We start from the raw sequence: 27,342 nt of genomic DNA on the forward strand, positions 1-27,342 counted from the left end.
TTAAATAACTTAATCAAACAAGGATCTTCTGGAAAGTCATATCCTGAATATTTCATTGATGCAAATGGTGAAAATCACAACATGAATAACATTGTTGATGGGTTCAACAAATTTTTTATAAATGTTGGCCCTGAACTAGCAGCGGACATCCCGTGTCAAAAAAATGAAAATATCAGTAATATAAAATCAAATCCCTTTTCACTGTTTCTCTCTGCTACAAATGAGCAAGAAGTAATAAATATCACATTAAAATGTAAAAGTAAGTCTTCAATGGATTATCATGACATAAATATGTCCGTAGTTAAACAGGTTATTCTGAATATTGCTAGTCCCTTAACATATGTCTGTAATTTATCATTTCAGTCCGGTTGTTTTCCAAAAAAAATGAAAATTGCGAAAGTAATACCACTATACAAAAGTAATGACAAACACAGTTTTACCAATTATAGGCCTATTTCTCTACTGCCTCAATTCTCAAAAATTTTAGAAAAACTTTTCAATTCAAGATTAGAAAAATTCCTTGAAAAACATCAAATAATAAATGTTGGTCAGTATGGTTTCAGAACGCAAGGAACCACTTCAATGGCGATAATTGACGCAGTAGAAGAAATTACTAATGCACTGGATAAAAACAAATATGCAATTGGTATTTTTGTTGATCTCAAAAAGGCCTTTGACACAATCAATCACTCTATTTTATTGGATAAATTGGAAAGATATGGTATTCGAGGGAAAGCTGGTAACTGGTTAAAAAGTTACCTAACGGGGCGGGAACAATATGTTAGCACAGGGCATTACCATTCAGAAAAACTTGGTATTACATGTGGTGTTCCCCAAGGGTCAGTGTTGGGACCAAAACTTTTCAATGTGTACATAAATGATATTTTTGAGGTTTCTCAAGTACTTAAACTCATACTGTTCGCAGATGACACCAACATATTTTTCAGCAGCGATGATTACACTGATCTTGTAATGACCGTAAACAGGGAGCTAAAATTAATAAAAAAATGGATGGATATAAATAAATTATCATTAAATATAAGTAAAACTAAAGCAATGTTTTTTGGTAATTTAAAATATAATATAGAATTACCAATCATCATTGAAGGTGTACCAATTGATAATGTGAGTGAAAACAAATTTTTGGGAGTCGTAATTGATAACAAAATTTCATGGAAACCCCACGTCAGACACATAAAAACCAAAATTTCCAGAAGCCTCGCAGTTTTGAACAAAGTGAAACCATACCTTGATAAAGATGCACTTCGTACTCTGTACTGTACCCTGGTTCTTCCATATTTCACATATTGTGTGGAAGTGTGGGGAAACACATATAAAAATACAACTAATCCATTAGTTACAGTACAGAAACGAGCACTGCGTATTATTCACAAGGCTGGTTATCTAGATCATACTCACAAACTCTTTCTTCAGGCAAAGTTACTTAAATTCCAGGATCTGGTTAATTACAATACAACCATAATCTTATACAAAGCTTTTAATAAACTACTACCTGCAAATTTACAAACTATATTTGAAATTCGAGAAAGAGGTTATAATGTGAGAGGCTTCGGAAAATTCAAATTACCCAGAATTCGAACAACCCGTAAAGGTTTTTGTGTGTCTGTATGTGGTGTGAAAATCTGGAACAGTCTGAGTTTACAACTGAAACAATGCAAAAATATTCATAGATTTAAATTCCTCTACAAGCAGTTGGTCTGGTCACAGTATACTCAATAAATGGTGTTAGTGTGCTCTGTAATGTCTTTTCTCTTACCATTGCTGGTATATATTAAAAAAAAAAAAAAAAGTGTGCGTGTATGTATGTACATATATGTCCATGTGTGTGTAGATATATATGTATGTATGTATATGTATGATGCTTTGCAACGATGGGCGTAGCTGTGGGAAGCTTATTGTTTTTGTTGATGAGTGAGTATAGGGGTGGGATTTAATAAGTTTTCTTCGTCCCACTCCTTTTCAGGTAATTTTTGTTTGTTTGTTTTTTTTTTTTGTGCACTTTATGTTCAACATATGTATTTTGTTGTGCCTGAAATGAACAAATAAATGAATGAAAAATGAATGAATGAATGAATGAAAAAAAGTTGTGTATAAATTTGTTTTTAATTTCAGTAACTTGTCCTGTTCATTTCTGGGTTAATCCTTTTGAATAGAATATTGGAGAATTGGAGACTATCCCCTAAAAGAGCCAGTCAACAGTCAAAATGGGAAATATTAGCCAATCGTGCTATATTGGCGCATATTGACATTTAATAAGGTGCACAGTTTAGTTTCATCAATGTGTCATGGCAGGCATCTCTGTATTTACTATCAAAGCACAGCTATAAAACACTGTTCTTTTGATTGTTTTCTTGGTGTGTGTAAAACATGAATTAAAATAGGACCTGTTTAGTGCTATTGTGGAATGAGCAAATAAACTAATCATATCCACACTCGGGATCATACAGTTAATAAAGACAGTGTTGGGAAGGTTACTTTTAAAATGTATTCCACTACAGATTATAGAATACATGGCCCAAAATGTAGTTGGTAACGTAATCTATTAAATTACTCAATTTAACTTATTCTGAATACATTGGATTACTTAATATACTGTCATGCTTTTTACAACCACGTGAATGTGCTATTGCTGTGGAATTTTTTTCAATTACTAAAGGCTACTCGCCACCAAGCTAACATTGGTAGCTGGCGTTAGCTGAGGCTAGTTCATAGACTGCTTTCAGAACTGCACATGATTATTTGCACCTAGCAGGTTGTTAATCCTATCCATCAAATCTAACAGTCTGCAGTCTATGAACTAACCTCAGCTAAAGCCAGCTAACAATGTTAGCTCAGTGGCGAGTAGCCTTCAGTAATAGTAATAAATCACACAGCAATAGTGCATCGAACATACTGAAGTGGCACATAAGGTAGCTACCACAATTAAAACAAGGTAGTTGCAGTAGGTAGGCTAACATTAGTTTTTAGAAAAGAACTTACTTCCAGATGTTTCTTTAGGTTGGAGGTGGAGTCTTTTGATGCTGAGAGCAGCTTGGTTGTTGGCAAACAGTTTGCATTGCACGGTCAGATTTTGCCCCTCCATTTCTTCTTTAAATGTCAAGTGGTGTTTGAATTTCCAAGTAAGAAATGCATTCCTGCCCGTGCACTGCTGGCTCTGTTGTGCTGGCTCCGGGTTCATTGTGTAACTGACGCCACCAACATTAACAGGATGCTTACATTAGAGCCTCTTTTTGTGTTTGGGTTTCCGGCAATGGTGGAAATACCAAAATTAAAGAGGAGACAGAGAGGGGATAGCCTAACATATGAAACAGGAAAAGACAGTAACTTTTTTTTAAATTATTATTTTCATGATCATCATTACAATTACAATTTATTCCAAAATGTCAGTAACTGTAATGAGATCAAATTAAGTATGATTTATGATAGTAGCCCTACAGATCTCACCTGATGTGGTCAGTGAACAACAAATTCTGTATATGTTGGTAAATACGGGGCGCCGTTTGTAACGTGAAACATGCTGAAATTAAAGGCAACATTTTTCCACATTTAGCTCAAAACCTTACAAAAACATGTTTTTTCGAGTCATTTAAAAAAAAATTCGATTTAATTCAATTTTATTTATATAGCGCCAAATCACAACAACAGTTGCCTCAAGGTACAGTAGATCTTACAATAATAGATACAGAGAAAAACCCAACAATCATATGACCCCCTATGAGCAAGCACTTTGGCGACAGTGGGAAGGAAAAACTCCCTTTTAACAGGAAGAAACCTCCGGCAGAACCAGGCTCAGGGAGGGGCGGGGCCATCTGCTGTGATTGGTTGGGGTGAGAGAAGGAAGACAGGATAAAAACATGCTGTGGAAGAGAGACAGAGATTAATAGAAGGTACGATTCAATGCAGAGAGGTCTATTAACACATAGTGAGTGAGAAAGGTGACCAGAAAGGAAAAACTCAATGCATCATGGGAATCCCCCGGCAGCCTATGACTATTGCAGCATAACTAAGGGAGGATTTAGGGTCACCAGCCCTAACTATATGCTTTGGTAAAAAAAAGAAAAGTTGTTTACAACATTTAGTAAAATATTTGTAACCTATTTATATTTAAAACACAATTTCAAATATTAAATCTAAATGTTAAATATTAAATCTAAATGTTAAATCTACATATTATATTTAAAGCTAAATGTTAAATCTAAATATTATATTTAAATCTAAATGTTAAATCTAAATATTATATATAAATCTAAATGTTAAATCTAAATATTATATTTAAATCTAAATGTTAAATCTAAATATGAGTGAGTAAAACAGACAACAACTGTCCAAGACTAAAACTGAATTAACATCATGCACTAAATTTTAAACCTGTAATCTGATCTACATACATACAGGTTAGTTATTCAAGAAGCAGTTATAAGTGACCTGTCCATGAAGGTTCTGATATAGCTGAGCCTTTATTGTGCTGTATTTGCTCTGCAGTACTGCTTAAAATGTCCCTCAAATCTGTAGCACTTACAACATGCACATTTATTATTTAAGACAGATAAACATTTTGCTTTCTTCCTTTCCTGTCCTGAAAAACCCTCACTTTCATTCATGGTGTCTGCATTTGATCACCTAATCAATGTCCCAGTGGGAATTTTGCAAGAACATTGCTCTGGGATAATTATTGTTCTTACTTTAAAGTTTCAACTGTCCAAAGATAAAATAGAAGCAGTTGGATTGAGATAGGTGCTCTGTAGTTTGAGCCATAACAGACAAGCAACCATGATGATGAGATGATTAGTGACGCGTGTGATGTTGATGGACTCTGGACCTCTACTGTGAGACACAAGCTATAAGCTAGATGACAGTGGCTGGCTGAGAGTGAAATGGCTATGATCCTGTTAGTAAAGTGATGACTCACCCATGCAGTCTGACAGAAAGTATTATTTCAGTTCAGTTCAATACAGTTTTATTTATATAGCACCAATTCACTACAACAGTTGCCTCAAGTTGCTTTATATTGTAAGACCTTACAATATTAGAAAGAAGCCCCAACAATCACACTATGAGCAAGCACTGGCGACAGTGGGAAGGAAAAACTTCCTTTTAACTGGCAGAACCATGCTCAGGCAGGGGTGTGACCAGTTGGGGGAGAGGGAATAGGATTATGCAAGATAGTAATAAAAAAAAGATAAAGAGTGAATAATAGATACCGGAAACCAGCTCTTATGCCAAAGCATATGAGCTTTAGTATATAGGCCTGAATTTAATGATGACGTACAAATACTGAACAGCTCTTTTTCACCAGCTATAATTAAATGTTAGACAGATGCCACATCAAAGAACAGTTGTCCCAAGACACCATATTCAGCTGGGTGACTGCTGACCAGTGTAGGGACTAACGCGTTATTAAGTAACGCGTTACAGTAACTACGTTATTATTGTGGTAATGAGCGTGGTAACTAGTTATTATGCCAAAATCAGGAACGCGTTAGTCATTACTGGGATTTAGATAGGGTCGTTATTCGTTACTTCGTGTGATGGCTATCGCGGAGCTTCCACAGAGTCAGCAACATTAGCAAGTGGTGGAGGCCAGCAGGTGGATGAGGGAAAGGGGACGCAGGAGGAGGAGAGACCCGAGGCGGCCACCGTCCGAGTGTCAGGTGAACTGAACTTCAGGTAAGAAGTTATGACCTGCAGTCATTCTGGGTCAGATATAAACCAATTTTAGATGTAGTTTATTTTCGTTGTGCTGACTTTTTCGTACTGGGTACTAGTTAGCATGAGTTTCTATACAGCTGGGCGGGTGCTATGATGTTACTGATGTTGAACTTTATTTTGTTCATAAGGTTAATTATTAAAAAACGGAATCGTCTCATATTCCGAGAAAATATTTCGTATTGAGGTGAAAAGGAACACAGTTTGCCCCGTACTTCAGCTAGAATGGAAAAAGACACAAAGCTGGAGTTATTCTGTGTCTTTGCTGCACAGCTGCCTCTTCTTCTCTCATTCTCTCCCCTCCGTCTCCTGTTGCTACTTCAATCATGAAACTGATCAATGATCAGCTGATCGGCTTTTCTGTCGCAAGTCCCGTCTCTCTTGTTTGTTTATCGCCCACTTTGTGCCAGAAAGAAGAAATAAGCGGATGTCGCGTTAAACAACAGCAGCATGTTTAAGCTTGATCAGCTGTTGTTAGAATTTATTTAATATTAATTTCTAGTATCAGCTGATGTTTGCTGGAGCCACAGCTGTAAAAGCTGCTGGTCATGTAACATCATAGCATCCGCCCAGCTATACGAGTTATTGTAACTGACTGTAAAAAGTCAGCACAACGGAAATAAACTACACCTAAACTTGGTTTATATCTGACCCAGAATGACTGCAGGTCATAACTTCTTACCTGAAGTTCAGTTCACCTGACACTCGGACCGGCGGCCACCTCGGGTCTCTCCTCCTCCTGCCTCCCCTTTCCCTCATCCACCTGCTGGCCTCTGTGGAAGCTCCGCCATAGCCACCACCAAATAACTGAGTTATTTTTACACATTGGCCATCCACCAGCTTTCATTGTTTATACCGTTACAAAAAACAAAAACAAAAAAAAACACGCATCAGCCCATAAAAACGAAAAATCGCCATTGGGCATACCGGGCATTTGCCCGGTGGACCAGGACACACACAGTCCAGCTCTGTGTGTGTGTGTGTGTGTGTGTAAGCGATAGATAGAGATAGAGAGAGAGAAAGAAAGAGAGACCGCGGCAGGAGTTACTTCAAAATGGCTACAAAGAAGGAAATACAGAGATACTGTGTCTCAGTTTTCGGCAGCAACTATCCAAACTGAGTCTGTGTGTGTGTGTGTGTGTGTGTGTGTGTGTGTGTGTGTGTGTGTGTGTTTGTAACCCATCCATTCCCCCTAAAATGTGATTAATGGTAAGTGACGCCAGAGGCATTATCCTGATCATGACAGAGCAACACGACACCTCTGTCCTCCAAATGAGCTCCAACTATGTCTGTGTGTGAGTGTGTGTGTGTATGCAGAGAGCTATAGCAATGAAGGGATAGGAGAGGAACAGAAGAAATAAGGGGCGAAGAAGTGGCAAAAAGATGGACTGACAGCAACAGAGTGATGCAGAGGAAAACAGAGAAATGATATGAAGGCACTGCTAAAAGAAAGGAAGGATAGGAGTAAAACCAATAAGCAGCATAGTGAGACAAATCTTCACCAGATTTCAGCTAAAGAGCTCCCTGTTTGTTAAAAGTATGTGACTGTTTTTATTTTTGTTTGTTTTTTTTTGTTGTTGTTGTTTTTGGGGTGGGGTGTTTGTTTTTTTGCTTTAACCCTTAATTGTATACCTCAGGTATTATCCTCCCCCAATCCATTTCACCCAACCAACACTCCATTCTTCAACCTCTTTTGTTTGTATAAAAAAAATCTGGAAAAATATCTGAAATAATTTTTCATGCTATCATTCAAACAACAAACATATATCAAACTCTGACCAAGACAGAAAGTGTTTGTGGCATGTATAAAGCAAGTTTCTGAAGGCCCTGGGAAAGAAAAAAATAAGAAAAAGTTGCTGAAGGCTACAGAATGATCTCTAAAGACTTTTTCTGACTGTGGAGACAGTGGTAGAGTGCAAATATAAGAAATAGAAAAATTACTATTTTTAGCATGGCGAGCCAAACAGAATGGTTTATGGTGGATAAGGCCATCCCATAATTAATGAGATGGCCTATCTGACTAATCAGCACAAATAACAAGTTGCAGATCATGTAAATGTTCATAGTGTGTTTTCCATTTGATGCCGTAGTCTGCTAAAATATTGCACATTAAATGTATATCTTTAACTACAATTTTGAACATGATAAAATCAGTTTCTTTCCATGTCCTATATAAAAACTGGACATATCCACTGCTGCATTTATGCATGCTAACAAGGTTGGTTAGCATGGTTGGTATCTCACAACAGTCCATATTATTTGTCAGACTTATTAAAATGCTCTCAAAGATAAGATCTCAAAGAAACACAGTCAATGAGTTCAGTTCAGTGACTCCACTTTAGCAGTTTCCGATAGCTCCGTGTGTCATCAGGCAGATGTCAGAACATCTGTCAATTAAACTGGCCACACATTTCATCCCATTGTTCAAAACGATGGCCAAACTTGAAACCTAGTTCAAGTCTGTGTGGAGCCAGCCTCAGCTGATTCCCACATTCTGGGGCTTCAGTCATGGCATTAAAAAAACAATAAATGCTAACGCGTTCATTGGCCAAGTATATGCACAAACACAGGAACCAGGGCACCCTGACGAGAAGTGGGCTACTGGAACAAGAAGGCATCGGTGGGCAAGACACGAAAATAGGGCGTTGTTGGAATGCTACTACACAAGTAACCCTGGTGGAAGGGGTTACATGAATAGGATGAGGGGCCTATGGTTTCTTCGATACCCAATATCCACAATGACGGCAAAACAACTAGTAGCTCAGTGTTCCAACATTCGAAAGAAGGGACTGCACTCACAGCTAGAGAATGATGAGGTACAACATAAATGCTATGGCAAGGGGGAGCCAGGATGCCAGGTCAGGTGGGAGATATTATCACCCCCACCCGAGATTGGGTACCAAGCCCCAAGCCCAATAGGAGAAGGATCGTTGAGTGCAAGAGGAACTGACCTGAAAGATAGGATCATGGCCAAGCTTGAAACCTGGATCCCCCATGGCCATCTACCAAGACTACGTGAAGTACCCTCAGAAGGTCTGCTAGATGATGTGAATGCAGCACTACGGACAATACCTACAGCCACCATTGCCAAGACTAACAAGCTGATCTACAATATGGCAAAAGTGATCAGTGAGATGCTTGGCTACAAGTTGAACAGCCACAAGGGGCAGTACCCTCCATGGAGAAGGAGGCTAGAGGCTAAGATCAAGGTAGCACGGAGGGAGGTTAGCCAACTATCGGAGTTGCAGAAAGGTGCAATGAAGACAACATTGCAGACATAGAGGACAGCTACAAGTACCTGGGCATCCCCCAGGCAAATGGAAACCATGAAGAGGCCGCTAGAAAAGCTGCAACCACCAAGTACCTGCAGAGGGTCAGGCAAGTCCTGAGTAGTCAGCTGAACAGTATAAACAAGATCCGGGCTATCAACACCTACGCCCTGCCCGTGATCAGGTACCCTGCTGGAATAATAAGCTGGCCAAAGCAGGAGATAGAAGCCATTGACATCAAGACAAGAAAGCTCCTGGCCATGCATGGAGGGTTTCACCCCCAAGTCCAGCACCCTGAGGGGGTGTGCGCAATTATTCAGCCCCCTTTGGTCTGAGTGCAGTCAGTTACCCCTAGACATTGCCTGATGAGTGCTAATGACTAAATAGAGTGCACCTGTGTGTAGTCTAATGTCAGTACAAATACAGCTGCTCTGTGATGGCCTCAGAGGTTGTCTAAGAGAATATTGGGAGCAACAACACCATGAAGTCCAAAGAGCACACCAGACAGGTCAGGGATAAAGTTATTGAGAAATTTAAAGCAGGCTTAGGCTACAAAAAGATTTCCCAAGCCTTGAACATCCCACGGAGCACTGTTCAAGAGATCATTCAGAAATGGAAGGATTATGGCACAACTGTAAACCTACCAAGACAAGGCCGTCCACCTAAACTCACAGGCCGAACAAGGAGAGCGCTGATCAGAAATGCAGCCAAGAGGCCCATGGTGACTCTGGACGAGCTGCAGAGATCTACAGCTCAGGTGGGGGAATCTGTCCATAGGACAACTATTAGTCGTACACTGCACAAAGTTGGCCTTTATGGAAGAGTGGCAAGAAGAAAGCCATTGTTAACAGAAAACCATAAGAAGTCCCGTTTGCAGTTTGCCACAAGCCATGTGGGGGACACAGCAAACATATGGAAGAAGGTGCTCTGGTCAGATGAGACCAAAATGAAACTTTTTGGCCAAAATGCAAAACGCTATGTGTGGCGGAAAACTAACACTGCACATCACTCTGAACACACCATCCCCACTGTCAAATATGGTGGTGGCAGCATCATGCTCTGGGGGTGCTTCTCTTCAGCAAGGACAGGGAAGCTGGTCAGAGTTGATGGGAAGATGGATGGAGCCAAATACAGGGCAATCTTGGAAGAAAACCTCTTGGAGTCTGCAAAAGACTTGAGACTGGGGCGGAGGTTCACCTTCCAGCAGGACAACGACCCTAAACATAAAGCCAGGGCAACAATGGAATGGTTTAAAACAAAACATATCCATGTGTTAGAATGGCCCAGTCAAAGTCCAGATCTAAATCCAATCGAGAATCTGTGGCAAGATCTGAAAACTGCTGTTCACAATGCTGTCCATCTAATCTGACTGAGCTGGAGCTGTTTTGCAAAGAAGAATGGGCAAGGATTTCAGTCTTTAGATGTGCAAAGCTGGTAGAGACATACCCTAAAAGACTGGCAGCTGTAATTGCAGCAAAAGGTGGTTCTACAAAGTATTGGCTCAGGGGGCTGAATAATTACGCACACCCCACTTTGCAGTTATTTATTTGTAAAAAATGTTTGGAATCATGTATGATTTTCGTTCCACTTCTCGCGTGTACACCACTTTGTATTGGTCTTTCACGCCGAATACTTTTGCAAGCCACTGTACATATGTATGTGTGTGTGTGTGTGTGTGTGTATATATATATATATATGTGTGTGTGTGTTTATATATGTATATGTGTGTGTGTGTATATATATATGTGTGTGTATTCATACGTACACATGCACATATACACACATAGATACAGATTCCGTGTTTATGTCCTGTGTCACTAAAAATACATTCTATTTTAGTTTTATACATTGATTAATGAACTGCAGAATCTACTTATCATATTAGGCGTCCATAATTGTTACCTAAAGTCGAACTTTATGCTTACTCCATCTTGAAAGTGATTACATCCTTGCATTACATACTTTAGGTTAATTTTTTGCAGGCAGGTCTCTGAAAAACAACAGGCAGATTATAGTTACAACATGCAGCGTTCTATAGATGGATACATAAAAAAAAAAGAAAAATTACATGTATGTGCTAACTTTCTAAACATCTTCATTGTTACATTTGTGATAAATGGATTTGAAAGTAGATAAAACACATTTGTGTCGGCCTTGGCTCATTAAACTTTTTATCTTTAAATTAACTTTGTCTTTGTATGTTTGAGGTCCTGCACTCTCAAAGACTGAATGAACCATCATTGCAGCCATGGGTCATTGTGAGCATCACAGGGAAGGTTGAATACAGGGAAGCCACTGTATGGCGGTGTTGCGGAGACCTGCACCCATGTCGCTGCTTTTGTGTTTAAAGTAGAAGCAACAGTGCGGATCCGTGGCACAAGGACTGTTACAGATGAACCTGCATACTGGGTTTTGCCGGGTAATATGACCAAGATACAGCCAGAGGTTGGCCATAAGATAGATTTCTCGTCTTCAGCTGCCCCAAAAAAGGCTCTCGATCAAAACAAAAACAGACCATCCGTAGTGACAGGCAAAAGAAGCCTTCCTCAAAATTCTACCTGCTACTCTGGAGGAGTTGTCACTGCTATTGGATACCCTGCTGGAACACAGTAAAGCTATATTTATGGACCCAAAGAGACATGCTGTGGTACGCATCTTCCCTGATGAGGACTTCTGGGAACCACATTTGAGGAAAGCACAAGAGTTCTTCAAAAAAGTGTGCCTTCCAGAACTGGTGTGAAAATATTTCTCCAAGCATAGTTCTGTTGTCAATGACCCATAACTTTTTTATTTAGGGGGTCTAGATTTATGCCTGAAGTGCATTGCCATGTAAATAATTTGCATTTACTGGATATGTACTTACTAAGTACCACTGTTCAAAATTTGAATAAAGAAACAAACATTCTGTAATTTACCATATCTTTTCAAAAATTATCACTATATATACACAGCACAAGACTTTTAAGAGTAGTTAACAAGAGCAAGTTTCATTTTTCCCTGGTTTACTACCACATGTTCACCAAAACGCTGACAGGTAGCTGGTGACACGCTGAGCTGGGAGAGTTCGGAGGAGAGGAGTTCAGGCACAATGGTAATAAAAGCCTAACTAAAATCCACAAACAGGAACCTGGCATAAGTTCCCGGGTGGTTGAGATGTTACAGGATGTAATGCAGTTCCATGTTCACTGCATCATCCACCGACCTGTTTGCCCGGTAGGCAAACCCCAGGGGCTCCAACTGGTGGCCTGTAATGTCCTTCAGATGGGCTAACACCAGGCGTTCAAAGGATTTCATGACCACAGACGTTAAGGCGACAGGTCTATAACCATTCAGTCCTATAATGGTGGGTTTCTTGGGAACCGGGATGATGGTGAAGCATTTGAAGCAGGAGGGAACTTCACACAGCTATTGAAGATGTGGGAAAAGATGGGAGCCAGCTGATGAGCACATGTTTTGAGGCAGGGGGGTGAAACACCATCTAGTCCCAGGGCTTTCCTGGGCTTCTGTTTCTGAAACAGTCAACTCACATCTTGAATGTGTATAGAGATCGACAGAATACGTGACTTTCGCGCATTGCATTGTAGAATCTTTAGCTCTGCAGTTTTAATCCATACTTGCATTTTATTTGCCCCAAAAACAGTTATGTACAAAATGAAGGACAACACGGCAGGTCCATACAAAGACAGAGCTGACGAAAAGGCAAAAAAAAAACAAGGAAAAAAATCAAAGGAGTGAAAGGGTTAGACCCATACGAGCATACAGAGTGGAGTAAGGATGTTAGCGTGCTGCCCAACTTGCATTACGCACATATTTATTATTATATGGTCCTAAGTGTGAGTGTATACACTCACAATGTGTTTAGTAACTTCAGATCCCTGCAACAAGCCCAGGTCCAGTTTACTTTGGTGATTTGGACTATTCCATTTCACAGCTGTTGTTAAAATTTTTTTCTTTATCTCCTGTACAGGTCAACACAATCTATTTGTCTTTTCAGGTTGTAGTATTACACAACATTTTCAGATCCAATAGAAATAAAATAAGTGTTTCGTAATTCATTCAATTTATTGTCTTTATTTATAACTGGCATTACTGTTTCATTCTATTATATCATTCTATTATAGAATCTTACAAGAAAGAGGCAAAATTGCATTCTATTATGCTTTATTAGCTGCTTCGGTGAAAAACAAATCAACAATGCAAAAAAACCCAAAAAACATTTCAAAACAACATACTGGAAAACAGTTATTCATCACTTGATTGCTTCAATACAACACTTGAGCACATATATGTGGGACTTTTCGTGGCTGTTTTGATATCGCGCTCTCTCTCTTAACCGATCAAATCGCGCTGTGGTAGCAGCTTTAAACTTGGTATGACCCAGGCTGATAGAGGGTGCCCAGTCTGGATCGCATTCCTGCATTTTGTAGGCTGGTTTTCCTACAAAACACAACAAACATTAGCCCGCAAAGCCACAGTAAACAAAGCAGCATAGCGCAACAAATTCAATTCAAATCAATATAAGACTTATTTGTAACCTACATCAACAATTATGTTATGATAAATTACATAATAACTACAACAGAAGACTTACCTTTGTGGAAATGCTTGGAGCAGACTAACATGTGAGCTGGAGTGATCTGGAATGTTATATTTGGTCTTTGAATGGCTGCAATCCAGGCCATCCGTCGGCTCTTTGTTACTTCGGAAACATGGCTTGAGCAATTTCTCTTCCATGACGGAATCCGATTAAAACCGATCTCTTTACCCGTCGGCTTCCCATGGCTGTCATGCAACCGGCTATTGCAGTTAATAATACAACAGCTTCTTGCCATTCTTCGTGTTTCTTTTTATCGCTGTGTGACTGTTTTCTTGTGAAAGCCTGCGTGCCATAGTACCACTTGCCACTCTTACCTACAATCCTTTGTGGTTTTACCCCAGAAATGACGTCACATTTTCTATCTCTATTCTGAGTTCCAGGGGGTAGGATAAGGGGATGAGAGGTGTGATGGACGTCATTGAGTCTGGACTGGGGGGGGTGAGGGGAGAGGGTGGAGGGGTGGAGGGTCAGAAGCCATCTATGTCCACTGTGAATGACCCTCAGTTGGTGTCATAAGCCACCAACTGTCCATTATCTAGTTCTGAGATCCATTCCCAGACGCCTTGAGAGTCTGTCCATCTCAAACCTACAGTAGAATGTATTCAACTCGTCTGCCAGGACCAAGTGTGCTTCAACAGGGGGTGGGGGGCGTCTGTAGCTGGTGATGTCCTGCAGGCCCTTCCAGACTGATGCAGGGTTGTTGGCTGAGAGCCGTTCTTTCACCTTCTGAGAGTAGGTCCTTTTGCATATTTACACTATGCCCAGCTGGCTGTGCATTGTGCTTCCGGCATGCCAGAGTGTCCCTTATTTGATAGTTTAAAAGTTGGCAACTCTACATACAAGGCATGCAGGTTTCCAAAGAAGTTCTGAAGTTTTTCAGTTTTGACTTCAGTATTATCATGCACAGGATATCAGTTATGAAGTTAAACTATTAAATAGGAAGTCCAAAAGTTATAAACAGGAAAAACTTGGACTTGATGTTTGAAAGTGAAACAGCATGTTTGAGCTACGTGGAACCAGCCACAGATTAGAGTGAAAAAGAGTGCTCTTTACTGAACGCGGCAAACAGAGGGGAAGACACACAGAGCTAATGTGAATGTCTTGTTGTGACTAGCAGCTATTTCTTTGTCTAGGTATCAGGTAGTAATTAGTGAGCAGTGTTGGGTAATTATTAGGGCCTCTGGCTGACAAATGAAGCACGGCTGTCACCTGGATGAGATTTATACTGACAACCAGAGCCCAAGTGGGTGCGTGTACTTCAGTGAGGTTGTCTTTAAAACCTTCTATGTGACAAGATTTTATAAAATAACAGCATTTATACACAGTCAGGACCTTTCTGCTTGGTCCCAATCTTTCAAATAAGAAAAGGAGAGAACATAACTGCAGCCATTTGTGACCATTTGAGTGAGAGCATTTTGGAAGTAAAAGGACATTTTTTGTGATGGGGAATAGAAGTTGTTATGAGGCCAATGCGTCTGTTAAAAAGTAAGAAACAAGTTTTGAACAAGCATTCAAAACTTGAATGCTTGGACCTTGGTTTGTGCCAGTCAAGTTCTTCTACACCAAATTCATTCATGTCTTCATGGACCTTGGTTTGTGCACTGGTGTGCAGCCACGTTTGAACAGGAATGCGTAATCCCCAAACTGTTCCCACAAAGTTGGGAGCTTGAAATTGTCCAAAATGTCTTGGTATGCTGAAGCATTAAGAGTTTGTTTCACTGGAACTAAAGGACTGCTTTTATTGAGTGAAGAAGCAGTTGTTAAGTGAGAACATTTTCTTCATTTATCTTGTTTACTGTTTCAGTTTTTTCACAGTTACTATTTTGAGTATTCTTTAAAATGTATAAAAGTAATGCTGAACACTAACCCTAACATTGATTAAATATTACAGATAATAGTATTTTCATATTATGCAGTTTAAAAATATCTGTTTATGCTCTCTTGATCTTACCATAAATACACTATATTGCCAAAACAGTACAGGTTCATCTATCTCTACACTCATAATGTTGGCCGACCCCTTGCAGCTATAACAGTTTTGACTCTGCTGGGAAAGCTTTCCACGATGTTTACGAGCGTATTTATGAGAATTTTTGACTGTTCTTCCAGAAGCACACTTGTGAGGTCAGACACTGATGTTGGATGAGAAGGCCTGGCTCACAGTCTCTGCTTCAATTCATTCCAAAGGTGTTCTTTCAGGTTGAGCACAGGACCCCGTGCAGGCCAGTCAAGTTCTTCTACACCAAATTCATTCATGTCTTCATGGACCTTGGTTTGTGCACTGGTGTGCAGCCACGTTTGAACAGGAAGGCGTAATCCCCAAACTGTTCCCACAAAGTTGGGAGCTTGAAATTGTCCAAAATGTCTTGGTATGCTGAAGCATTAAGAGTTTGTTTCACTGGAACTAAAGGACTGACCCTGCTCTGTGATTCTACATGACCTACAAGTTTGTGGCTGAGTTGCTGTTGTTCCCAATCAATCACTTCCATTTCCCGACTGGACTTGTTGCACAGGTGCCATCCTATCATATGAATGTTATGTTGAGGTCTGCTGGAAAAGGCTTTGACCTGCTAAATGTCTTGAATTACAAGTATATTTAGGTTTGAGTTTTATTTTAGTTTTATTTTAAATAATTTAGGTAAACATGAGTCTTGGTTTTATCTTATTTTTAATATAGCCAGCTACACAGGCTATACTGGTCTCTGAAGTAGTCTTAGCATTAACCCTCAACAAATATGTTTTGGAAAAAGAAAAAAAAACCAAGAATTGTAACAAGGATAGAAAGACAGGCCATATTTCCTTCATATAAACTTCTCTGCATTGGCTCTCTGTTTAATTCAGAATTAAATTTAAAATGTTTGTCACATATAAATTACCGAGTGATTTAAATATCATGTTATACAAATTGAACACTTCACTCTATGCAGCCTTACTTGTAATTCCCAGAGTTTCCAAAAAAAGAATGGGATGCAGAGACTTCCAGCTATCAAGCTCCTCTCCTGTGAAACCACCCATTTTGGATTCAGGAGAAAGATTATAAAAATTAAGCTTCAAACTTTCATTTTTGATAAAGCTCATAGTAAGAGTTGGATCACGTGACCCAGGCCTAAGCTGTCTATGATGCACTGATCTCTGATTTTCACTTTATATATGACATTATTACATTTATTATATTACATAATTTGTTTTACAAAACTCCACATTTTAGAAGATTTAACACTAATTCATGAGCTACAGCGTGGAGGCTCACTAGGTTTTTCCTCTGGTGGAACTCCCATCCTTCTTTCAGGCCCTCAAGCTAGAGTAACAGTAAACATGCAACATTCCCAGTGATGTGAATTTTGGCTAGCACCAGAGAATGAGCAATTCGTCCTTCAGCAGTCCAACCTATGACAGCCAAAATGCTTGAGCATGATGCCAGCCAGTAAAAGTCGCCCACACTGACATGACTGACATGAACAGAATGTTCTCCTATTATGGGCTTGTGCAGCACAGTTTCACAGTTGGAATTGGGCATCCATCAACAGCACAGACATTATTAAGAAATTCTGCAGCATGAAATCTAAACACTGGGGCATTTCAAGGCCTGCCCTGCGGACCTAAAGTGTGGGGTGATTTTTTTTTTTTTAGGAACACCAGATTCATTTGTGTGCAGATTCATCAAGATAGTGTGGCAAACATATCTGCATCCTTCCTGTATCAACTGAGAATGTCTGAGAGTCTATAGCAGGTGTAGGCAACCTTTCTGATGATGAGTGCCATTTAAAATTTCCTCAGAAGTCAATGTGCCATATAATTGTGTTAGCAATAAATTTAATAACGCTCTATATTAACAGTTACAATCTATATAGAACAACTTTATAGAATTATATTTGTTCGCAGATGTTGGCAGCTATCAGCGAATAGTTATCAGCTATTTTGAAACAAAGAAGGACACTTTTTATCCATAACAAGAACTCCATAACAGCAAATGAACTGTACAACAAAAATGCAAATGCTATTTAAGGTCTCCTCACAACAATGATAAGAAAAATAAACTGGGCCAATATGGCATGTTTGTTAATACAGAGATACACATGTTAATCTGATCTCTGGTCTCCCACTCCGAGACACAGGTCTCTGACTGTCCAGCATTCAGACGGCTACCTGAGGACACTCATGTGAGAGAAAATCTGCTCACACAGATTTGTAAAGCCAAATACTGTCAATAACGCCTCTGCAATGTTCTGAAGACAGTTAAACTTGTCAGGTAGTGATGTCTAGCAGGTGAAAATGCAAGCTCCATGAACACACACAGCTGTGGATTCCCATGGTGATGTTTTTAGAAGAGGAAAATGCATGCCTTGACACATGGACCTCAAAGATGGAATGGCTGTTGAATTTCTGTGGGTTAAAGTAAGAACACGTGATAGTTTTTCTACACAGGATCAGTCTCTTCCCGCTGTTCTGCAATATTCTGTAATTTTTGCTCAAACTGTGTCAGTTTTTTAGCTTCTCCTGCACAGTCCCCCACCCAGTGTGGAGCACACTGCTTTCCTTGCAGGGAAAGAGAAAACGAGCCAGCAAAGGGGTTAAAGCGATAATCCCACCCCCACAAAGTGCCTGAATAACGTCATATGTTACTACATAAGCCAGCAAATCCAAACCCGACTCTACACAATTAACATCAGCTACCAAAGCCGACAAATAGAAGTGACACAAGAAAGGAGCTTTACACCATAAAGTACTACAGAGATAGATTTGTGGCTTGAACTGAGCTCAATACTAATTAATCATCCTGCACACTCTAAGACTAATCTAAATACAATGGCTAAGCTAGTTCTAATTCCAGTGTTGCTAGAATACAGTAAGTGACAGCACAAGTATAGTTGCTGATGTCTTGTTCATAAAGGCTGAAGCAGAGTATGTTGAGAGGGTAGCAGCACTTATTGGCTGCACATCCACATCGCAGGTGACCCTGTGCTCTTTGTTGAGCAATGAATCAGAGACCAGCATGGTAGTGATAAATAACTGTTAAAAAACTGTGTCTATATTTGATTGTTTGTAGTTGTATTTGATTATCAAGAACAAATACAAGTAAAAATAATCCACATACATTTGGAAATACACACTCACACACACAAATAAAAAACAACTATGTCAAATTATGCTGACTTGACAGGGCGTGAGACATTTTCTATGCTATACTGTAAGTGTGTCTATTAGCAAAGACGTGTATAAAATGCTTTTCCATCTCTTGATGTCAGATGATTGATTGACTGAGCAATAAGTGGAGAGTGAAGAAAGAGGTGAAGGACTGGAGAAGTGTGTCTAAGGAGGAAAAAGAAGTGATTGATAATAAGCCAGATAAAGGGAGAGTAGACAGGGAGAATGAGAAAGTAAGAGAGTGAGCAAGAGAATGGCGGTAGTGATTGATTGACATTTGGTAAGAGACAAGCTAAAAGTCAGGAGACGGCATGGCATGAGAAAAAAAATGATTGGAACGAAAGAGAGGACAGTGATTGAGTGGAAGGATGGTACGTTAAAAGGATGAAAGACAGTGAGATGGGGGTGCTGGAGATGGGATGGCTCTGAGGGAATGCGAAAGGTGTGTGTGTGTCATAGGACAGTAGAAAGGTATGGTTTTATTCAGCTGTGATTGATTGCATTGAGGTTTACCAAGCATTCAAAATGTCATCAAACATCCAAACTTTATTCAATATCTCCGCTGCGTAGAGAAGCCTTTATTTTTAAATTCTAATTCTGCATGTTTGATCATATTTTTAATAAGATATCTGGATTTTATTTCTTTTTATTTTTTACTTTGGTGTTAAAAAAACAGTCACTCTACATTCAGAATTGTTTATCAATTAGTTACAACAATCAGACTGCTCAATGGTGAAGTGAATTATATACAAACATTTCATTATAATGCTGTGATGTTACCTTGACAATACCCAGGTAAACCAGAAGAACCACAGCCCTTCCCAACAGCAGCAGTTTTAACTCATACACCCCACCACAGAACAGTTCAGGAAAAGCCCCCAAATTTCAAGAGTCCAAGGCTTTTACCCAGCCACTAAACTCTGTACATCCCAATCTGTTACTAACATTCTGTTGCCAGACACCACAAGCTGGTGACCAGCATGAGGAGGAGGTGCCAGGCTGTTGTGTGCTGCTCAACCCACAAACGCATCTTCCGTACAAATGTCGCACTGTTTTAGAGAAAATAAACAGGCAATGGTACAAGACTTACTGCCAAGAAGCATCGTTACAAAAAAAATATAATCGACCAAACAAAACTGTACTTATTTTTTGTATCTTCTCAGAAAATTAAGCACGTTGTTCTACCTTTAGTGGTACATCAGCTTGTGTCTGGTGTGGCATCCTGCAGTACTGTTGATAAGTAACATTGTTTAGGTGTTTGAGAGGGATCACAAGTAACTGCCCATAGGTTGAGAGTACAGCTCCCTCAGCATCTGGGTGAGCACTTTTGTTCACAAGGCAAGTGTATAGGTCATTCGATGTTATTAGAATGATTGTGTAATTGTGTCTCAAAGCTGTGCAAACAGTGCCAAAACTCTAGCTCTGTTCTGTTACTCTATACTCAGTGTAGAGTATAGAGTGATCTATATTCAGAGTAGGGTGACACACTGAGTAGTCTTTACAGCCCTGCATGTTCTTGTCCACAATAATATTGCTATTTTACTGAAATAGAGCAAAACCGAACTGTACTTAATGCATTGAAAAAAATGCAATAGGCCTGTTGTTGAATTTACATATAGACACTTCATATATCTGACATGACTAATTTAATTTGTCATTTTAAACATAATTTAGGCTTGTAATTTACAAGTATTGTTGAAAAAAATCTTCAAATCTTCAGTCTATTTATTGAGGTACCATTTGCTTGCCGGTATATATATATATTGTTGTTGGAATGCTACTACACAAGTAACCCTGGCGGAATCTTCAATACCCAACATCCACAATGACGGCGAAACAGCTAGTAGCTCAGTGTTCCAACATTCGAAAGAAGGGACTGCTCTCACAGCTAGAGATTGACAAGGTACAACACAAATACTACGGCAAGGGGGAGCCAGGACGCCAGGTCAGATGATATCATCACTCCCACCCGAGATTGGGTACCAAGCCCCAAGTGAGATAGAAGAAGGATCGTTCAGTGTGAGAGGAACTGGCCTGAAAGATAGGATCATGGCCAAGCTTGAAATCTGGACCCCCATAGCCAGTTACCAAGACTACGTGAAATACTCTCAGAAGGTCTGCTAGATGATGTGAATGCAGCACTACGGATGATACCTACAGCCACCATCACTGAGACTAACAAGCTGATCTACACCACGGCAGTAGTGATCAGTGAGATCAAACTAGGCGAGTGGCTCTAGCCGATCCCAGGAACAACATCCTCGATCTCTGTCCAGAAGAGCGCAGTCCTAGGAACAGCTAAGATACTGCGCAGGACCCTCAAGCTCCCAGGCCTCTGGTAGAGGACCCGAGCTTGAAGGATAGACCGCCTGCAGTGGCGAGCGGGGAATTTAAAAAAAATATATATATATATATATATATATGTATATATATATATATATATATTAAAATGATTCCACTCTGTAATTTGTATTACAACATCATGAGTTCTAACTGTGAATGTGTGAATGATACAGTGATGGTGAGATTAGAGTGAATCTTTTTACTCAGTGTGGTTATTCTTCTTTATTGGCACATGACAACAGCTGGACCATTAGTAAAAAAAAAACATTAAATCTTCTTTCTTTTTTCATCTTCTGAGACACCCTCATAACATTTCTTTCTAACTGCAGGTTGTGAGAAAGCAGGCGCTGTGCATAACTCCAGTACAAAAATCATGAATACATTCATGCATGTAGTGCAGTCACAGTATCTTCTGGTAATAAAAAATGTTTTGAGTTCTACACATGGCACAGGTCAGCTGTTAAACATAGATTTCTGCAGTAAATGTCTATTAATAAATACTGACTCAAGTGTGTTCTCAGTACTGCACACAGTCCTGCGCAGATTTTAACAGAAAGTATACTCCCTTATATCATGAACATTTTTATTCTTCTTAAGCCTCATGTCATTTTTCTGAACTGCTTCAGTGTTTTTAGAAAGAAACACATGCGTAGAACCAGCACTTACACTGTACTGGTTTGGTAGTACTCCCTGTCTTCCTCATTTTTGAGACAAAAATTTGTGCTGCTTTGTAGAATTCTGGTCATTAATGCAATGAACTAGCTATGTCTGTTTAAAACGAATGTGAAATCTGTGTCCAATTCTAAATGTGGTCCATTTATAATCATCTAACCCAGTCTGTACCTGAGAAAATAAGGCCTGATGTATGGATTCTGTGCAGTCTGGTAAATGGTAAATAGACTGACTCTTATATAGCACTTTTCTACTCTCCCGGAGAGCTTTATACAACATGCCACATTCCCCCATTCACACAAGCACTTTGTTCTATGCTTTAAGTGCTTTCTATCTAAATATTCATATACATTCATCTGAGAACAAGTTGGGGTTAGTGTCTTTTCCAAGGATACTCGGCATGGAGACTAGGGAAGCCAGGGATAGAACCACCAACCTTCGGATTAGTACGTGACCTGTTCTACCTCCTGAGTGGCATCTGGTGATGATGTGTCTTCCCCTAGCTCCAATACCTTACGCATTTGATGTAGACAGCCACAGATTTACAACAGATTTGAGATTAATAACAATTAATGGTGAAATTATTAAAAACAGATTGCATATACTTTCAAACTTGATGTCATTCAACTGAAACCCATTAATTGCTTTATCATGTTCTAAATGGTTTGAAGATAGCAACTGGCTGGGAGTGGTTTCACACATGGTCCCTCTCTTCAGAGTGACCACTTCAAAGGCACGGAGATTACAAGTTGACTTCACTTCCACTACAGGTGGGCCACAAGCAGTGTTGGGAAGGTTACTTTTAAAATGTATTCTAATACAGGTTCCAGAATACATGCCCCAAAATGTATTTTGTAATGTATTCTGTTATGACTGGTGAAGGGAAAGAGCTGGCTGATATAATGGAAAAAGGGAAGGTAGGTATACTGTACATGCAAGACCATGTGGAAGGGAAACAAGGCAGGAATACTGGAGGCTGATTCAAGCTGGTCAAGCTGTAGATAGGAAGAGAAATGGAATCAGAGTAATCTTGAAGAGAGCGTATATGGATAATGTTGTTCAGGTGAAGACAGTGTCAGGCAGGATCACAATTTTAATGCTGGAAATTGAAGGGGTTGTCACTTTGTATGCCCCACAAGTTGGATGTCAGAAGAGACAGAGCAAACCTGGAGTAAATTGGATGAAGTGGTCAAGGGTGTTGCTGGGGGGAGAGATTGGTGACTGGAGCTGAATTTAATGAACATGTAGTTGAAGGGAACAGAGATGAGTAGGAGGTGTTGGGTAGTTCTGGAGTTAATGAGAGAGGTGCAGCAGGACAGATGGTACTCAAGAAGCCTTTGTTAAGATGTAGATAAAGTAAGATGTAGCCACATTCACCCCTTTTCTTGAAGGGGGATGAACATAGGCAGAGGCAGAGGTAGAGCAGAGGATTAAATGGTGGAAGTTAAGGAAGGAAGAATATTGCTCAGAGTTCAGGAAGAAGTTGAGACAGGCTCTCGATTTTAGGGAAGAGTTGCCAGATGACTGGGAACGTGCAGCTGTAGTGCTGTCAAAAACGGCCAAGAAGGTATCTGGTGTATCCTCTAGATGAAGAAAAAAGGACAAAGAGACTTAGTCTAAGGAGCTTGGAAAGAAAAGCGTCTGGACTTCTTTAAGTTGCTTGAAGACGTTTCACCTCTCATCCGAGAAGTTTCTTCAATAATAATAAGGTCAAATGGTGGAGAGTCCCAGATTTAAGCCCTATGCGAGTGTCCCTCCAAGAGGGGCATGGACCCCCTAATGATCCTTTACCTAATCACAAGAGCCAAGGTGTGAAAACGGGTGTAGGTCACAGTCAGCCAAGGTTTGGGGTGAACTCATTGTGAATCCTAGCCCCACATTATCAATTGATTTCCTGAGGTCAAAAGGCCCAGCGTGTGAGTGGGCGTTAAGGCAAGGAGTGCCTAACCAGAGTGTTTCACAGAATCCTGAAGAGTCAAATGTCTGGGGAATGGAGAAGAAGCATACTGCTACCAATATTCAAAAACAGCAAATTCAAAAATAGAACAAAATAGAACTTGTGGAGATAATTTAACCTTCTTATTATGTTAAGGGTCAATCTGACCAGTTTTTGTATTGACCAAAGTACTGGTCATCTGATCCAAAATAAACATTTCTCTTTGTTTTGATTGCCTCTGAATATACATTCAGACCCAGGTGTGTATGCAAGAAACTTTCTCACCCCTGCTCTTGTCACTCTTCTCAGGTCATTTCAACACACAAAAATGAGGTCCAGAAGGTTGATGGCTGAAAAAGCTTTGTCACTGCTTTATAACTGGGATAGTGATGAAGAAGAAGATGTTTCAGAGATAGAGGATCTTTCAGAGGCTGGGGACACTGTTATTGATGATCCAGACTGCCAATTTTCCAACGAAGAGGAGGATTCTGAGGAGGAGTGCGCCGCCATCTTTACATCAAACGAAAACCAAGGAATGCAGCAATCATCATCCACAGAGGAGACATGGACATCTAAAGATGGTAATATAAAATGGTCATTATCACCACACCGCACCAAAGTCAAGGCAGGCTGTCATCTACTAATGTCATCAAAATGATTCCTGGTCCTAAAAGATTTGCCGTCATACGAGTTGATGATATATTCAATCAGCATTTCAGCTCTTCATATCCCCTCCGATAAAGAGGATTATACTGGACATGACTAACTTGGAGGGGAGGCGTGTATTTCAAGAGAAATGGAAGCCACTGCATCAGGCTGACTTGCACCAGTAGTAGGTGTATGCTTATAATTGAATTCGGGTATTAGCTGGAGTATACAGGTCCAAGGGAGAAGCAACTGCAAGTTTATAGAATGAAGATAATGGAAGGCCAATCTTTCGAGCAACAATATCTTTGGAGACATTTCTCAAAATATCTCGTGTGATCCAAATTGACAACCTCAAAACCAGAGCTGGTCGACGTGAAAGAGACAAACTTGCTGCAATCAGAGATGTATGGGATAAATTGGTGGAAATTCTACCTTTGTTGAACAACCCTGGTCCTACTGGCTTGGAGATGAACTTCAGAAGAGAAAGGTGACTATGTTGGGAACAATCAGAAGAAATAAGCCAGAACTTCCCAGTAAAATTCTGAAGATGGAGGGAAGATGTCCTGTGGAATGAAATCAACCAACATTGGAATGCCGGCAAATTGTACCGATGTCAGCTTTTCTTGGAAGAATTGGGCAAAAGTATTGTCACTCCCAAGATCTAGAAGTGAGTCCTACCAGCTTGATCCCCATCAGCAGCAGCTGTCATTGAAAAGTTCAGATGTGCACCATCCAACCAATCTGCAGTGGATTCAGTGGATACAGGTGTAAAGAAACAGAAAAGATGCCAGGACTGTCCCTCACGAGAGGACATTAAAACAGGCACTTTTTGTGAGAAATGCAAGAAGTACATCTGCAGAAAGCACACAGTTACACTCTGTCCATCATGTGGACAACATTGAAAATGTTGAACAATGAAAAACTGAGAAAATCGGGCAAGTTCAAAAGAAATGTGTTTGTAAAGAAGGAAAAACTTTTACTAAATTGTTCGGTAACACTTTATAATAAGTGCACACTATTAAGCATTAGTTAATGGTTACTTAGAGCATCTACAAAGTATTTCTCATAATCAGTTAATAGTTTTCAAGCACTGCTTTGAACAATTTATTCATGATTAATAAGCTAATGTACAACACTTTTTATTAATTATGTTTTCATGTTCTAAAACTCATTGATTAATCATTTATAAATGCTACTCTGCATCAGTTACAAACCACTCATTTCAGGATGTTCAATAGTATACAAAATCATTGGTAAAAGGTAAGTAGATGGTTAACATACCCTACATAATACTATAAACTCTACATGTACTACACATAGTAGTTTCATACTAGATGTTTTATAAACACTGAATATCAGGGTTACATCACTCAGCTGCTATATCTTAACAGATGTCTTACAATACATTTATAACTGTCACCTAAAGGCTGCCAAAGTTGTAACTCACTACCTGCCAACTTCTTTTTCGATAGATTATCTATAAATACTCATAAATACCTTAATAAACTTATTTAGGAAGTTACAAACCATTTACTACTTGTTAGTAAAGTATCTTGAGTGAGCCCATCTAAAGTGGGGACCATATATACCTTACAACCTATTTATAGATGTGAAAGTTTTTAAAGTACATTGTAACAAAAAATAAATGACAACACACAGGGTAGATCCAGAATGCACTGTATTTTTAAGATGCCAATCACAAAAACATGAGAACAGATTGGACACACAAATGTTGATACAAAAATAAAAAGTGTCATAAACTATCAGCCAATATTTGAGGTAATACAGAACACGGCTGGATGCAAACTATATGACCTGTAGCTCTTTACATTAAGTATATCACATGTGTCATCATTAAAATAAAACTACAGAATTTATAAAAGTAAAACAATAATAAAAAACATACAAACCAAAAATCAAAAGTGTCATCTTTTTAAACAAACAATTGACCAATCAACCGGAATACATAACTTGTATTTTTTAAGCTGTTAACAATGGTGGACTTACATGCTGCTAATTGCTCCTTTAGATTGTCTCTTTCTTTGGTGAGCTCATCAATCTTATCCTTTTGCCACTCTAGCCTCATCTTACAGATCTCCAACTCTTGTGATTTTCTTCTGTCTGCCAGCTGTGCAGTTGGGGCAACAGTCACACCTAGAGAAAATTAAAAACAAAATGAGACTTGGCTATAAATAAAATTAATAAAACAAATGCAATAATAATAATATTGTACACTTTGTAGAATTTAAAAAAAAGTAAAAGCATTACAGTGATTGATAAATAGCCTACACTGGCAATATTACAAAATATAATGAGTTATGTATTTAGAAACTGGCCAATTTGACTATAATTATATATTAACGTATTTCAAACATAGTGCATTAGATTGTACAATGTAGAGCATTTATTGTGAATTTATATTGTATAGATATGCAGCAAAATAGCTGGAGAAGGCCTGACAAACTAAATTACAGAAAGCACAATTTTAAGTTACAGCCCAGAGTAACACCAAAGGCGATAATCCTCATTTAACTCTTAAGCCACAAGAAACAAAAAAAAATAAAAAAATAAACTGAACTGTGTTTTTGCCGATATCTAAATTTGAAATGTAGGTAAAAGCTAAGCTAAGCTAATCGCCTAATAGCAGCTAACGGAAAGCTACCTGCTAATAGGCAGTGGGTGTTGTTTACAATGAAATACGGTAATACAATGAGGTAAAAAAAAATATACTCACCACTGGTAACACGAACATCCATCTTGTCCACGTTATTATTTCCCCTTTTTGCCCGGGTTCGCATGCCGGTAGATCGCTCGGGGCTTGTCGTGTTCACAGAGGAAGCCATGACTCCAGCTTGATTATGACCTACAGGTGAGAGGTCACAGCATCGCGGTCTCCTATTGGTCATGTAGGAAGCAGGAAGCAGCAAAAGCGCGGCTTCCTCTGTTGGCTTAACAACAAACTGGCTAAAAAATGGGAAATGTCACGCGACTGAAAAAACTAATTA

This window comes from Pelmatolapia mariae, linkage group LG2 (genome assembly GCF_036321145.2).
Source record: "Pelmatolapia mariae isolate MD_Pm_ZW linkage group LG2, Pm_UMD_F_2, whole genome shotgun sequence".
Taxonomy (NCBI): Eukaryota; Metazoa; Chordata; class Actinopteri; order Cichliformes; family Cichlidae; genus Pelmatolapia; species Pelmatolapia mariae.